This window comes from Thermobia domestica, chromosome 5 (assembly GCF_964235325.1).
Source record: "Thermobia domestica chromosome 5, izTheDome1.hap1.1, whole genome shotgun sequence".
NCBI lineage: Eukaryota > Metazoa > Arthropoda > Insecta > Zygentoma > Lepismatidae > Thermobia > Thermobia domestica.
The window spans coordinates 289,624,062-289,640,405 of NC_137458.1; the positions used below are offsets into that span (position 1 = coordinate 289,624,062).

General features: G+C 39.8%; 1 long non-coding RNA gene across 1 annotated transcript in view; it reads right to left on the reverse strand.

Moving 5' to 3' along the window:
- LOC145686679 (uncharacterized) overlaps nt 1-15,995 on the reverse strand; it is a 54,502-nt gene extending 38,507 nt beyond the window's left edge. Inside the window, exons 1-4 of the long non-coding RNA XR_014131638.1 lie at nt 15,864-15,995; nt 14,705-14,808; nt 11,518-11,655; nt 6,920-6,988 (exon numbers count right to left, since the gene is read on the reverse strand). This is a non-coding gene — a long non-coding RNA (uncharacterized LOC145686679). The remainder of the gene's footprint in view (nt 1-6,919; nt 6,989-11,517; nt 11,656-14,704; nt 14,809-15,863) is intronic.
- Nucleotides 15,996-16,344: the final 349 nt, after the last annotated feature.

Genomic DNA, 16,344 nt, shown 5'->3' on the forward strand with positions numbered 1-16,344 from the left:
CCTGTGGTGAGAATAGCGTGTTGCTTCAAGGATCACTTGAAAACAACCAAACGAAGGTTCCTAGACGTAGCTATAGTTGACCCACAGTTTTGCGAATATGACGTTATTTTGGGGATAGATTTTCTGCACAAGTATGTCACCACCATTCATTCCAAATACATGGAATTAGCAGATAAAGACGGGAATCATGTTGAAGACCTATGGTTCACAGTCCCGAAAAGTACATATGGAAATCGTCATGGTGTGATTCATACCTTAGATTTAAAACACGTTAAACGATACCCACCATCAGTAGGAAAAAGATCGTTTAATGAGTTCCAATCAAGACAGAACGATAAGGCTAGACAAACGGCTTTCTCTTTCCTCCCTCATGGAAACAAACCAATTTATAGGAAACGGAACCTCTCATATAAGAGGAAGGATCCGTCTCCAGAATTGGTCACCGGAAATCGCATAAATCCCGTTGTTAGTGTAACCGATAAGAGACAAAAACTCCATACGGAAGAAATTACGTCCCGCGTATTTGTGTGTTCCAGGGAAACTACAAAATTTCCCTCGGAGCCTACGAATAAAAAGAATAGAATAGTCAATAGACGTAGGAAAGCAAGACGTAAACGAACTAAGAAAAGCAAGGTATCTTCCAGTGCTCCTGAGCTGGAACTTACTAATTCGCCTGACTTAGAGAAAGAGGAAAAGAACCTATCCAACTTTGACCCTCAGCCAGGCCCTAGTGGAACTTTGGCAGTTAGTCCTACAGAAAGTTCGGATACAGAGATTATTTCTAGAAAGAAAAAGAATGCGCCTTATGTGACAAAACATAACAAAAAGAATCAACACTCTGTAAAGCCACCCCTGGCCTCCCAGGCGCCTCATGAGCCTGTAGAGGAAAAATCAAACAGTGGACAGTTAGAAACATTAGAAAAACAATTGATAACGCTAGGAAGTGAAAATGATCCAGCAACTCTCCCTGACCTAGAGAGTTCTGCTCAGGATCATAGTCCGAAAAAGGTCGTACCAAACCCCTTGGGGTTAGGCGACGAACTTTTTGATATCTATCCGTACACTACCTACAAAGTACACCTTCCGACAAATGTCCGCGTGCCATCCAAGGCTTCATATGACATAGAAATTACCGCACCGACCGGGAACGTGCATATTTGGGAATTCTTACCGTCCAAAGGAATTCGATATTGGCACTCCTGTTTGATCCCGAGAGGTCCAGTTTTTACTGACAATGGAAATATTACTCTGACTATTTTCAATAGTTCAGATCGAACCAGATCTTTGTCTAAAAACCTTTATTTAGGGAAACTTGTACCCCAGGCCGAGTCCTTAACTGACGAAACGGAGGATAACGTACAGGCCGTTAATCAGATCATACACCTTACTAACAAAGATGAAACAGATGACGTGGAAGTCCCTGAACAACCCCAGAAAGTCCCCCAAACAAAGGAAGAATTAGCTCAAGCACTAAATATTGGCCCAAACTTAAACCCAGAAGAAAGAAATCAATTACTGGACTTATTGATGGAATTTAGGGACGTTGTAGCCTGGGACAAGTCTCGTCTGACTGCGGCTACCGATAAATTTATGTGCCCCTTAGAGGTCATTACAGATATACCTGTTTCTCACCCCCCATATAGAGAAACACCAAAACAGAGAGAGATAGTCGCGGCAGAGATTCAGAGAATGTTAGATAGCAATATTATCCGAGAAAGTCAAAGCCCATATTCTGCACCAATTGTGATAGTAACTAAAAAAGATGGCTCCCCGCGTATATGTGTCGACTTCAGAAAACTGAACTTAATATTAAGGCCCAATTATACGCCAGTGCCGCGTATAGATGATATATTAGCATTTCTGAATGGTACCAAATACATAAATACGCTCGATATGCAAAATGGTTATAACCAATTATTAATCCGTCCGTGTGATATAGAAAAGACTGCATTCATCTGCAGCCGTGGAAAATTCGAATTTTTGAGACTACCATTCGGACTAAGCACGGCCCCGGCTCTTTTTCAAAATATGATGAACGTTATCTTTGGTGACATTATGTGGAAGTATGTAATTTGTTATTTAGACGATTTGGTTTGTCCTAGTCCTTCTTTCTCAGATTTAATAGAAAGAACGAGAATTATTTTATCTCGACTCCGGGAGGCCAACCTAAAACTCAACCCTAAGAAATGTTACTTTGGTTACGAAGAAGCCTCTGTGCTTGGTCACATCGTCGGTAGACGAGGAATTTGTGTAGATCCCGCAAAAACGGAAGCTATAGCAAAGGTACCATACCCTACTACAGTCAAAGAAATACGTAGTTTTATTGGACTTTGTTCATTTTACAGAGCTTTTGTCCAAGGGTTTTCTACTATTGCCAAACCACTCATTTCATTGACTAAAAAGAATGCCAAATTCGAGTTTGGAGAAACAAGCCTGGGATACTTTGAAATCTTGTCTTATATCTGCTCCGGTCCTTGCCCACTTTGACCCGAATCAGGACGCCATAGTCTATTCGGATGCCTGTCGAGACGGAATAGGCGGATACGTTGCACAAATTAAAGAAGATAACAAAGAACACCCAATAGCCTATTTTTCAAAATCTTTGTCCCCAGCGGAGCTCAACTACTCCACGGTTGAGCTTGAAGCGTTAGGAGTTACTAAGACAATTTTGCATTTCCACTTCCTATTGGCTGACCGTCCCTTTATTGTGCGGACTGATGCTCACGGTATATGTTACCTAAGAAACAATAAGATGCTAAATTCTCGTTTTATGCGTTGGGCAATTCGTTTACAACCCTATCAATTCACAATCGAACACATCAGGGGCCGCAATAACGTGACCGCCGACTTTTTGTCAAGATGTCCGCTAAAGGATGAGTTACCCTCCAAATTTGGTCAAGAAGAAGATTGTGCAGAAGTGTGCAACCTAGTATTATGTCCCAAAATAGATATCAAAACAATGCAAAAAGAGGACGATAAAATTAGAGAATTAATACAAAAGAAAAAAGACAACCCTACTGATCGTGCTCTAAAACCCTATGTTGTGGTTGACGATGTGTTATATCGAGTCATGAACAAATATAAGAAACTAGTGATACCAGAAAAGGCGATCCCCGACATTTTACAAGAGGCCCATTCGTCTCCGCTGTGTGGAGGCCATACGGGATTTTCTCGCACTTACTCTAAAGTAAACGAACGTTACTATTTTCCGAACATGGGGAAAATAGTTAAGGAATACGTCCGCTCTTGTGACGAATGTCAGAGGGTGAACATCCCTAGAGAAAAGAAACAAGGTTTTCTTCACCCTTTGCCGGTAAAAGAGGAATTGTTTTCCCGCTGGAGTTTAGATATTTTTGGCCCGCTACATAGTAGCGCAGGCTACAGCTATATCCTGGTTATGATAGAATATCTCAGCCATTTCGCAATATTAGTACCGCTACGAAATATTAAAGCCCCGACAGTGGCTAGGGCCATGTTGGACGAGTTAATCACGCGTTTTGGCCCCCCTAAAGAGGTACTGACGGATAGAGGAAGTAATTTTTTATCAACGATAATGGCCGAATTGAATGACTTATTTGACATTAAACATGTTCGAACCGCAGCATTTAAACCGTCAACGAACGGGCTGTGTGAGCAATTCAACTCTGTCATTGCAAATTTCCTAACTAAGTACACGGCTAAGCAGCCTACTAAGTGGGCGGAATATGTCCGCCTGTGTGCATATGCTTATAATGTGTCACCCTCACCCATTAGAAAATACTCCCCATACGAGATTGTCTTTGGTCAAAAGGCAAGATTTCCCACTCAATTGGACACCCAGTATCAATTTACGAAAATACAGGAACACCAGAAACAATTAAAAATAATCCGTAAGTTAGCCCAGCAGGCCATGACACGAGTACAGCAACAGACTAAGTTACGAGTTGACCGCACTAGACAACCTATTAAGTTGAAAGTCGGTGACTTAGTATTGTGTAGAGATTACCTGCCAAAGAAGGATATTTCTCCCAAGCTGACACCAAAATTTATAGGACCGTATTACCTTAGAAGTATTTCCCCTACAAATGCCTGCAAAATTGAATTAGTAACGGATCCCAGCCGCACCCAGATTGTAACAATCGAACGATTAAAGAAGTATTACCCACGAGATAGGTTGACTTCGGAGGAGATATCTGGAGACAGTGATGAGGAGTAAAACAACAAAGGATGATATATATTTTGAAACCAGAAGGGGAACAAATAAACTACTGTGTAGCCGCCTTGAGTGTGTTGAACTGGCGCCAAAATTCTCACCATATTCAATGCCGCTACGCTGTGAAGAAAACAATAATGTTAGGATTAGAAATATTATTTTCCCTTCTATCCTTGGAGGCCGGAAGAAAATTTCGGCAGCTACAAGTATGAGTGTGACCGAGCCCCCACGATGGTCGGGAGAATGATGCGCCCTAGGTTTTGTTTTGTAAAACTATATTAAAAAAAAAGGTTCCCCCTTCTCTCGTAACTCTCCCATCCTCCCCCATCCTCCGGATTTTCTTTTCTTTTTTTTAATGTTAACCTCCTCAAGCACTAATTAAAAAAAAAGAAAAAGAGAGTACTCGCGGAGCTTAAACCTAGGTTTAACCGAGTTAATATAAAAAAGGAGCTCCTTACTTCAGAAACATGAAGAAGTTACACCCAGAACTAAATCATATAAGTAAAACCGTACGGTGGTTAAACATAGGTTAAGCACAGTGTAAAGAATTCGCTAACTAGTGGTATTGGGATCTCGTAAAATTATAAATACTATTGGTAGTAATGATAGTACTAATCAGTAGTACTAAAGGGTTCAACATTAAACCCAAGAACAAGGTAATTGGAAGATGATAATTTACAAATGTTATTACTCTTTCAACAGACAAAACTTCTGGTTGAACACCAAAACGATCTGGTAAAGTGTATAAGGTCAAGTAAGTTATACTGAAACCCTCATAAATACTGCTTATCTGCTTGACGCTTTAAAAAATATATATATATAGGGGAAATAATTTCAGGATGGCTACGGCAAATACTACGGCTGTATCACCTAAGGTTCCTAGCATCAAAATTGATAACTATGGCGGAACCCCGGGAGAGTCCTTGGAGGACTTCCTTCAAACCTTCAAATTGGCCGCGAAGTTATATAAATGGAATGATACTGATTGCATAAAGTACCTTGTTGCTTACTTGTACGGTCCTGCACGCGATTTTTATGAAATAAATTGTGATGAACTACAAGCCCTAACTAAATTTGAAGACGCAGAACAGAAGTTGCGCGCTGCTTTTGGAAACACTGATCAATTGTCCGACAGTTATGCTAGCCTTCATAATAGAATGAAGAAACCGACCGAAACATACTCGCAATATTACTATGCCATGATGAAGCTATGCCAACGTGTTTCTCCGCATATGAGTGACGAGGATAAATTCCAGCATTTACTGCGAGGTTTACCGGCTGATGCCCTTAGTTATGTCATTGAAAAAGGGTGTGACACCCCGGAAGAGGTAAAACTGGCTCTAGAACGGTATGAAAAAGCTCGAGTACGCTCGCAGTTGCGTCGAGAACAAATCTCTTTGCCATCCACCACTAAGCCACAACAAAAAGAAGTAAAGACCCAGATAGCCAGGAAGATTCAACCCCCAAAACCCAAATTCTCAAAATTGCAATCTGTTTCGGTCGAAAAGGCTCCAACTCGAGGCCCCTTGAAGTGCTATAGATGTGGACGACCGAAACACTTGCGTGCTCAATGTTGGGCTAAAACTCATATTTCAGGGACACCCCTTACTGACAAAGCCCCTGCAGTCCGCCCACAAGAGCAAACAAACACCCGTGATATACAGAATAAATGGAACCCTAAAGTAAATGGAGGAAGGCCAAACACCTTCGGCCGGACTTCACAGGGTCCACAAAAATCGACAGTGACTACAAGGAATCAGACTAAAGAAAATAATCCTTCGGTTCCACCAAACAAGCAGAAATAATAACCGATTTTTCTTTTTCTGGTGAACATTTTGTCAGGTTTGACCAATACTAGTTAATCGCTAGTATATAGAGGTAAGGACAAATTTGGGTAATAAATAAGTTAAGGTTAAAAATAGAATAAGGTAGATTAAGTGCAACCCGACCATGGCAGCACCAAGGTCCAATGTTGTGTTTTCCCTTTAATTATAGAATTTATATTCTGACATGGCACATTTCTGGGAAGAAAAGGAATTCCTACAACTGGATAGCGAGGACGCGGAAATAAATGAAAGTGTAAGCCAAACGAACAATTTTCACATTGCTCCCGCTTATTTCTTCGCGCTGGAAGGCCTTCAACTAGCGCCCGGACTTCAAATATACAAGGAACTATCAGTTTTGATAGTGCCCCCACGGACTAGCCAACAGCTACTAGAGTTGGATCCCATAAATTATATTTTAAAACCCTATATCACCCATGATCAACTTACCCCAGATCAACAAATTACCGCATGGCTTTATGAACAAGTCCAGTCGCTAGAGTATGACCAAGGAGAATGTTATTTACATGAAGCGTTAGGCGAAATTAAAAACAAGATCCCAATGGGATCCACGGTGTTCGTTTATGGCGAGCCGACGGCAGCCGCCTTAAGAGAAGCATGCCAGGAATGGTTTATCCTGGACCTTAAACCTTTGATTAATGTTTCCTTAGACCAGTTGCCTGACCCCATAGTACCCTGGCCCCTTTCAGAGCACTTACAAAATCATTTTGAATGTGGAATCCAACAAGTACTAAAATTACACAGCTGGTACTCGAAAAAAATAGAATCACCCTCCTGGGCGGATCCATTTTGTATGTTAGAGGACCTAATTTCCGAAGGAGAAGGAGAGCGGTAAAGCCATAACAAAGATTAATACTTGTGATGAACCATAAGATCCTCCCACCTTACACTCCATATGTACCGCCTTCCTCTTCGATAAATTGTGGATGATAACGGCTCCTAGATCCCCGATCTGGAAAGAGATAGGAGAGAGGATTACTCATTTAAAAAAAATAAATAAATAAATAAATAAGTAACTAAACAAATTAAGGCATGACATAATAGTAATAAGATTATTAGTAGCTAAGTCTAATAGAAACAGACAACTATCCCCTATAAGTCACAATTCATTTACGATGACCATATAATTATCGTTTTATCTTTCGTAGAGAGGTCAGACAGTAGAAGGTCAGTCTCAGGACAAGGTTGTAAGTTAAAACTTTTATCACTTAGCTGTACGCCCCATGCCGCTCTTCACTCGCATCTCTCAGCGGAAATATTTTGCAAAATCCTTTGTGGCTCAAATTCTATCTTGCATAAATCGACAACTGCCCCCGGACTTGGTATATGTCCATTTATCTGTAGATTTCCTGGAAGCCCTAGAAGTTATCTGCCTTAGCCTAATATACCGACAATTGTCCCCCAAAGCCCTTGCGGATACGGTTAATAATTTAACGGATCAAACAATAGCCTATCTTAGGTATGTCCAGCATCGCTCGATGGATACAGGAACACTGTTCTTGTTGTCTCTCTCCGGAAACGGATATTCCTACGGATTCCAATTCTGGAGATCGACGCTGCCATATCACCACTAATAGAGGTAGTGTCATTCCCCTACGAGTGTGGACGTACATAACATTGTGGGAAAGAAAACTCTGGGATAAGCTATTTGCATTCATTCCCTCCCGACAAGCTTCCAAGATACTTCCACCCTTTTTTCGATACTATCTGCGACGCTATCTTGCATTTCGATATTGTCAGATAGGAAACCTTATCCTTTTCAAGGGATGGTTGAAACTTTTTGGTTTAAAAACCACGCGTTGGATGAGAAGTGTGTACGCTACGTACGTGTTCGCATTTCGCATATTCCTGGTAATGGGAACAAGTGATGCAACCCTCCAACTGCGAGTTGCCTCCCGACCCGTCACATGGAATGAGGTTTTGGAAGAGGAATACATTTCTTTTTAACCGGTACCTTAAGGCAAAGAACCCCTAAATATATAAAAACCCACGGTCAGACTATACGTGATTACTCTACCTTATTAATATTAAACATATCCCTGTTGATTTGACACAATAGTCGATGGTCCAATGCAAATAAATAAATAAGGCATTATTATCATACCGTCGTAAGCTGCGTTTCTCGGCGATATGTTATGCTATATAATTGTTTCTGTTTATTGTTTCTTTCAGAAAAATGTTAATTCGTCATTATCTTTTTGTTATATTGGGAATTGGAAGTTCTTGTCTTCCATTATCCAACCAGGAAAGCGTTCTTCCTGTACTTGCGAATGCAGGAGTGTTTTGGGAACTACTAACTTCTCAGGTACCCTATCATAAGTTAGCTATATTGGCTTATACCATACCCATATACAATCTACCTCAGTTGCATGATGAATTCAAAACTCTTCAGCAAGCGTTCACTTCCGGTTATTGCGATCAGACTAGAGAGGCGTCTGAACATTCATGTACATTGTTGCAATCAATTGTAGAAATCCAAAAGATCACTGACTTACAATTGCAGCAAGAATTTCTTGACCTCACAGCATTTCGAACAGATAAAACAAAACGTGGTTTAGATTTCATTGGTAGCTTTCTCTCTTGGTGTTGTAACACTGTGTCGAAAAGTACCTTCCAAAATTACGTTACCAACCAAAGAAAGATGGGTGAATTGTTGAATCAAATAGTGGATCAAATACATTCAGATCATCATAACATACTATTGACTCGAGATTCTACAAGAAATTTCTCTACCCAAGTGAACAATGCTGTACATTCAATACAGGATAAAGTGAAATCGCTTCAGAAGGCAGTAAATAGGGTAATCGAGCAAGTAGCTCGTAATCATGATACCGCATTGTCAGTGCAAGTTCTCACCCTAAGCAAGCTCCTTGCTACGCTCCAATACGAGCGCCAACATAAGGACATCCACACTGCTTGCATTGAGGGAAGTATGTCGTTAACAGCAGTTAACCCCAAACAATTAGCGCGTGATTTACAGGTTTTAGCGCTTCGACTTCAGAAACAAGGATATTCATTGGCTATACCACAATCGGAAATATTTCGCTACTATAATTTACGTACAACCACCTGCCATTTTGTAGGAAATAGTGTGACGTTGATTGCCAAAATTCCAATCACTCGTGGGGCTCACCCCATAAAATTATTCCGTTTGATTCCATTACCATTTCACTACCAAAATCAAACGTGCAAGGTAATACATGAACCGGCCCTACTGGCTACTAATTCTGAATATGAAACTATTTTAACCGACTACGATATTATCACGTGTTTGAACAGACCTGATGGACTTTGTAAAATACCGGAAATAACACGTACATCCTTCCAAGCTCCGAATTGTATCTATCATTTGTGGCAAACATCTTCGGTCGCGGAAATCAATCAATTTTGTGCATTTACTTGTTATCCACACGTACAACCCATTATCACTCCCTTGAGTGAAGACACCTATCTTATTACTAACCCTCCCCGTCAAATGACCATGATATGCCCAGACAAGAGTGAAAGTCTTAAACAGGATCCTTTTACTCCTGGGTCTCTCAAAGTTAGTCTGCACTGTAAATGTGCATTGGAAATTAATTCTCAATTACGAATTCCTCCCCGTTTCCCATGCCCCAAGGACTCCATCATGGATCCTGCCGTCAAGCGTTTACTACCCTTAACTTGGTTACCCTTAGAGACTCTTAAATTACCTAAAAATCTCTTAGGTGAATTGGAATTCACCGACCTTAATGCGACATTAAACCAAAATTGGTCAGTAAAGGTAACCTACTATGAGCCGCCATTACAATCTCATAGGCTAACCCCCATCGCACTTCCCCAAACAATTAAAGTATCAGATATCAGTGGCAGACCGTATCTTACGATTTTGTTCGTATGGAACACTGTTCTTACCTTATGCATGATTTATATGACCCTTCGTTTAAAGAGCACTCTGTGGCCTCTTCTGCTTACTTACCCCCAGCCGGTGAAAGCTCAAGGCATTATTCATGAGATAACAGAACCACTACTTTATGCCGTTATTGGAATAACAATTTCGGGAATTATTCTATTTTGTTGTTATAAGACACTGTGTCTTCGAGTTTTTTCTGTTCTTCGAACCCCCCCTCCACCTACCTCCCAACCCCTAGAGGAACCCTCCTCGAGTCAGGACCGACGTCCCCCAGCCCCTCCTCGTAATACTAATTTATGACTAGCAACGATCACGTTACTATTGCTCGCTACTGGTGAGGCGCATGCTCTAGAACTTTCGACCCTTGCCCATTCTGGCGTGATTACAGACAGTGATCCACACGTTATCCTTTATGATTCATCGTTACCACTAGTACTTGAATTTCTATACGAGTCGTTCGTACCGCCCGATGGACAAAACATTTGGAACAAACTACCTCCAAATAATCTAGAAGTACTTATGCAAGATCATAATCAGCAAGGCTATGCCTTTGTCTTTGTCACGAAAGTCCACGTTAAGCAAGCTTGGATTACTACTTCACAGCTCCAAACCTTTCTTGGTAACTTAAGGTTAGCTCAACATGCGTCAATGATTCCATGGAAAACCTTACGAGCTGTTCATAACATTCAAACGTGGGATCAATTGGTTGCAACATGCTTAACGAACTCTATCACCCCTACCTTACTCCCCCCTGATTTATTACTTAAATTGACTTATGAATTAGAACACCGGCTTAAGACAACAGAGTATGAGTTAGTCATACCCCCCTCAGATATTTCGATTCTCTACTCGTATAAACTTAGTGAATGTATCATTGCGCCTACACAAGTCATCATGGCTATTAAAATTCCTTTACGACAACGCGGAACTACCTTACAACTCCAACATTTGCGTATTATTCCTTTCCAAAGGAGTAAGGAAGTTTGTCATGTGGATCTACCTATCCAACATATAGTAACCCGATGGCCGTCCAATAAACTTATGACTGTAGACTGTGATTTTTCAAAGGAGACCATTTGTTTAGCTCGTGAATTTCAACCGCACGAATTCTCCATAATACCCTGTCTCCTATCGCTTTTGCACTCAAATTCTTCGGCCATCCGAGACAATTGTCCTCTGAAATGCAAATATTTACCGTCGGTTGACCTATTTCATCGGTTAAATTTCACTACTGTCACGATTCTTGCCCGACGTGGATTGTCGATTCATATTTCATGTCCAGAAACGGACATTCCAAATATGATGTCCCCAGATGATTATGGCAGTTTTTTGATAAATCTTGGTTGTAGATGCTCTGTGCGACTACAAGGGGTTGTACAACAATCTATTTATCCTTGCATTACTCATCACGTGGAAAAAGCACGTGTTGTAAAACTAATTCCTGTGCAATGGCTTCAAGACATACCAAGTGAGACCGTACCTTTCATTTGTCACCCATGTACCCTTCGTTCAGGATTCCCATATTCAGAACCTAGGTTAACAGATTATTCGACAATGTTTATCATTAATGTAGTATTTATGGTAATTACCTTGGTCATCGGACTGTTGTCTGTTATTTTTACTGGCATTACACTGCGTAGACGTGCTCTAGTACGAGCTCGCCGTCGACCTTACTATCAGCAACAATCGCCGCCACGATATTTAAGTGTTACTGGATAATACCAAACCTATAAAATACATAACGCAATTAAACACTGAACAGTGGCATACCTCATATTATATTATGATAGGACTAGAATTACAACAAGTTTAAAAAAAAAAGGGGGGGGCGCCTATCCCCCCATCTCAACATATCACTCTCTCTCTCCAGATCTCTTTCTTTTAGGAACACTATTATATCTTATTTTTTTTTATTGTCTCCTCCTCCTCTAGCCACCATGGAGCCTACACCCACACCATCTGCGCCTGGCCCATCCATGGACGCTCTACGTGATGAAAATGTTCGATTATCAACTTTTACTGACTGGTCGGTATCTTTTCTTTCGCCCGCTTCGTTAGCACGCGCTGGATTCTATTTCCTCTGCAAACCAGATAGAGTAGCTTGTATATTTTGTAATCTGCAGATTGGTCTTTTTGAACCAGGGGATGATCCGACCGAATTGCATCGTCAGTGTTCACCTTCTTGCCCGCTCTTAAAGAATTTTCCAAAAGGTAGAGACGAATGTGGCCCCTATCATTGGACGTATATGCCCAATTCCCGCCCAGAGCGTCTCTCATCCTCACAGGGGCAATCCCCTGCCATCGCAGGCACTTCGGAAATCACAATGACTGGACCCAAATATCCACACTACACTCTCGAAGAAAAACGATTGGAGTCCTTTTCATTGTGGCCCCCGGCTCTAGCTCAAACTCCACAGGCATTAAGCCGAGCCGGTTTCTTTTATGCGAAAAAGGGAGACCAAACTATCTGCTTTTTCTGTGGTCAGGGCCTTCATCGGTGGGAACCCACCGATGACCCCTGGGTGGAACACGCGCGTTATGCGCCCCGCTGCGCTTTTCTCTTACTTCATAAGGGCCAAGATTTCGTCACTCGCGTGTTACAGCCGGCATCCCAAGATCAATCCCAACCTACCCCTCAACCAGTAGTATTGCCAGATACTGAGATCCCGGTCGCCGCTAATGAGGTTGTTGAAAATTCCGACCACCCCACAGCCAATCACACCCCCTCCCCTCAAAATTCCCTGTGTAAAATTTGTCTACTTGAAGAAGTACAACTGGTATTCCGACCATGCAATCATGCCGCCACCTGTGTTGCTTGTGGACTGGCAGTTACACAATGCATTGCCTGTCGGGCACCAATTACATCAGTGATTCGTATTTACATCCCCTAACGGGTAGTTGACCCGCTTGTGATTGCTTTGTGCTTCATTGCTACATATTATTTTTCCTCAAATTTCTTTTGTATATACTCTTCCCAGCCATTAAGTGCTGTCAATATATTTGCTACCTGAATTTGCTTCCTTTTTATTACCTTATATATGTTGCCTGACATTTGTTCACCTCACCTACCAGGCTCCTCATATATATTGTGTAGTCTTAGTTTTATTATTCAGTATTGTTTCTTTTTATTCATTACACTTTTCAGCCTTTAAGGTTTATTGCGCTGAAGTTCTAGGTTTATTTTATTTTATTTTTTTTTTCTGAGGAGTCTGGGCGGGAAGGATTATATACATATAGATATGCATAACTAAAATATATAAAACAAAAAAAATAAAATAAAATAAAATAAAATAAAATAAAATAAAATAAAATAAAATAAAACAAATATTGTACAATGATATCAGATATAATCCAGTAGTAACTAATTAAGTGGTACAATTAAGTGGTACAATAACTTTTAGATATTACTTTAGTTATCCTTTTATTTTTTATTCACATCGTAAGTTAGTTGGGTTTCTGCTTACTGAGGATTTTAACTTTGGATTTATTTTTTTTATTATAGTTAATTGTTCTTAGTGAATTCATTTGTGTTATATAGATATAGTTCATTTGTGTGTTAATATAAATTAAGGACTTTCGAATTTTCGTCAAACATAACGAAACTCTACTCAGAATAAACACCTAGACTTTCAAAATTGGTGGCCCCCTCCATAAGCGGCCCTGTTTGATCAATGGAAAACACCACAGTTGACACATGTTAAATCAAAGTCAAACATTCCATGAGAGTGATACACAAACTTTAGGACATAAATATACAAACGGGACAGTAATTATCCTTGTAAGGGAAATAACATGTCAAAATAAACAAACAAACGTGTACTCTCTGAAACTTAAAAGTTAATCAAATATCATTGTGCTTTACAAATTGTTTTTTTTTTTAAATTGCTCGCGGATACTTCCTCAAAACCCGTCTCTCAATCAGCGTTAAAAAAAAAAAAAAAAAAAAAAAAAACTAAAAAGGAAATCAACTCTTATCAGGTGACGGAAGTGCATCCGACTCAGGATGATGGTTGCGCGAGAAGTCAACAGCAAAGAATACACCAGCATTTATAACAAGCAAATAGATAAATAACGAATAAAATAGGAAAATGACGTCACGACGAAATGAATAACAATAATAAGGTTGCCTCATAAATCATCACGATTGGGATAAGCCATAGTCTCGGATAAGCAATTGACTCTTAGCGATTCCTGGTTCGAGCCCCTAAGGGATTCCTTCTTTTGTCCTATATCTAAATTATCGCTCCTCACGAGCGCAAGTTTGTACTTGAATTGGTTATGTAAAAGTAGGCTAGAATCAAATACTTTCAATAGACATTTAGTGGATCACATATCCTCACTACCTACACTAGAGGTCCTGAGTTCGAGCCCCGACATATTCCAGTCAAAATTAATATCGTTGTAAAAATGGTCTCAATTACCGGAGGTGATTGGCAGTTACGAAATTGTAGATCACGTTGAAAGGAAACAGATAAGTCGGAGATCGAGTCCCGACTCAAGCACTTTTTGCATGAGTGACAACCACGTAACCACGTTTGTTCTCCCTTAGGGATCCACTTACTAAAATCACAGATTATGCAAATCGCATTTTGTATAATCACTGTTACATTGTAACTTAGGTCACTCTCTTTCATTGTAGTTTTTCACTTAATTCAGTAATAATAACAATCAGTATGGGATACACCCAGGATATGAACTGAGATTTCATTGACGTGAAGAACTTGAAATGCATGTTTCAAAAATAACACACTAACAAGTCAAGGAGATAGTACTTACCCTGTAACAAGAAAACCTCCCCTTAGTGTCTTTGGAGACGTACGTCTTCTCTTCTCCTTCCTTTGTGTTTTCCGAGCAACAGATGGTATGTATACTCCAACAAGCTGAAAAATATGAACCACAAAGTTAAGATCTTATTTAAACTCGTTGATTATCATACTCAATAAAAACAATAATTAGCCTCATACTTAATATTCAAAAATTAAATAAGATAGCTCTCCTTCAAAACCCAGTCACGCCTTAACTACCAAGTTCGTCAAATTCGACTAATAAGTAGCTGGGACACTACACTCAACTTCAGGTTCCCACGTCCAGCCTATAATGCTATGTGTGTGTGGGAGAATTTTTTTTCGTTTCAGGTTTTTCCTTACAGAAGCCGAAGTAGCAGAACCGGCCCAGGTAAAAAGCAGTGGAAGGACCTACACCTTGGAAATAACTGAGTATTCGTTTTCCTTTTATACTTCTGTTAAAAGTTATAAGTTTTTAATCACTTGAGTATCAATTTGCTTTAAAAAAAAAAAAAAAAAAAAAGGGGGAATTTGACATTTTCCTTTATTATTCTTCCTAAGTTACTTACAAAAAAAAGGATGCAATATAATGGATAAATCACCATGTGCCCAAGATAAGACGGCCTCCTCTGAGGGACTCATTTATCTTAATTAACCTTATAGAATTAAAAACCCTACAGTATTATTTTAAGAAACCTCTAACGATTGAGACAACAAATTATTAGAGATTTAGCGAGACACTACAATTGTGAAAAAATAATATGCACGTTAACTGAGCATTTCTCAAGTGCTGGATTGCCCCATTGTGAGATACGTCTTGTCTTGAACACTATGAGTACTTAAGGTGTAATAAAGTGTAAAGCTAGAAATGCAGTTCCATTATGAAATTTTGCATGTTTAAAGTTATATCAGTTCTCCTTGATTGTGTTTTAGTTCAATTAGTTGCCAGAACCTTTTATTAGTCTGCTTTAGATAAGTTACAAGTATTGTTTTTAGTTAAATTCATTAACAAAATTTTGATGATACTCTGGAACTAATTTTCTTAACTAGCATATTTGCAATGGTATAATTAGATTTATTTAAATCTTGTTGAATCTAAACTCTGAACATTAGTTCTGTGGTTTACGCAGTAACCTAGAATAAAATCTCACCATAAAGAAAAGGTAGATAATATTAACATTCCAAGGTATAAAAGATTGTATACAATAGACTTCTTGTACTCATGCATGAAAATCTGAACGACTGACCACTTCTTGTCTCCTAAATCAGAAAAACAATGCAAATATACTTATCTGACAATGCTGAGATGTCACTGGTCTGAAGCTGGCTTCTGTAACAGTATACTAGATGAATTCTCTCAGTTGCGATGCAAAACCCCCTTTTTCCCCTCTCTCCCTCCAAACATTCGTCAGCTGAGCTGATAATTTACCAAGCCACTTGTCAGTATACCAAGCTGTATAATTAGTTCACTTCCGCCACGCTGGCTAAGTTCAAACTTCCTTTTAACACTCTAGTTCTCAACCTGACTACATCTGAAAACAAAATATACGGTCCTGACGTTGTCATAACAAACCAGGTATTGCCCATCTTGTAAAGTACCTTGGATTTACTCACCATATGATTCATCACCCA